Raw genomic sequence first — 1,170 nt, 5'->3', positions numbered from 1 at the left:
TTTTAAAACAACTACAATCTTCTGAGTCCAGCAATTATTTATTGTTAAGAATAATTTTATTAAAAATGTTTAAATTTTGGAGTCATTCAATCAAAAAGTTTAAAGCTTTTTCTCATTAATAATCTTACTGGATTTATATTGGAGTTCATGAACTGTGTTTACTATTTTTTTCTTCAAAAAAGAGAATGAAAATAGCAGGAATAATTTCTTCTAAAGGATCCAATTCTTCCCTGCCCTTGACTGCCCATGGAGGCTTGGGAGTTTTTTAGCACAGTTTCAGACATGTAAGAGTTGCAAGAATAGTCAGGGTAAGTCCTGTGACCTTCACCCACATGCCCCCGTGGTCACCATCTTACCACACGAGCTGTATCTTTGCTCCTTCTCTCTGAATCCAGTGTGTATTTCCAACAAATAATTGGACATAACGTGCAATAGCAAAAATTGGGAAATTTATGGTGAAACTGTTTTATGAGTGGCTTTTTTCAGAGTTTCCCAATTGTCCCAAAATGTACTTTATGGCAAAATAAGTCCAGGATCATGAGTTCCATGTGGTTGTCACGTCTCTCTGGCGTCCTTCGACGCGGGGCCGTTCCGTCTTCCTGTTTCACGACATAACATTTTGAAGAGCACCTGTTGACTCTTGTGAGTCTGCCCAGAGGACGTGCGTTGGGGGCCACGGTCTTCTCAGTGGCCTGTCAGGGGCACGTGGTCAGAGGAGCCGGTCAGTCGGCGGTCATCGCCCTAAGACGGTGACTTGCAGCTCTTCGTACTGTAAGGTCACGGTTTTTTCCCGTTGTGATTTGGAAATGTCTCAGCCTGTGAGAGCCTGTGTTGCTGTCCTTCACTCTTCAGATGCTCACCCTTCAGTCGAGCCCGTGGCAGTGATTCTTGCCGGAAACATCCATTAGGACGATGGTTGCCAAGTGCTCCCTCGGGCTTTTCCATTAGTGATGCCCTGAGGTTTTCTGAGGCACCCTAGTGATGCCGCTGTAGTGGAGGTCCCTCAGTAGCAGTAACAGAAGGGGCATCCCGGTGGGAAACAGCCCTTACCTGCGTCGCCCTGAGCTGCACAGGCTGTGTTGATCCTTGTGAATCTCAGCGACCCGGTGTCCGCAGCTGCTCCAGAGGAGGCCGGCCAGCGGCTGACCTGGGAGCCCGGGGCCGCCGTGC

This window comes from Suricata suricatta, chromosome 14 (assembly GCF_006229205.1).
Source record: "Suricata suricatta isolate VVHF042 chromosome 14, meerkat_22Aug2017_6uvM2_HiC, whole genome shotgun sequence".
NCBI classification, from domain to species: Eukaryota; Metazoa; Chordata; class Mammalia; order Carnivora; family Herpestidae; genus Suricata; species Suricata suricatta.
Note: the sequence above shows the minus strand (reverse complement) of the source record.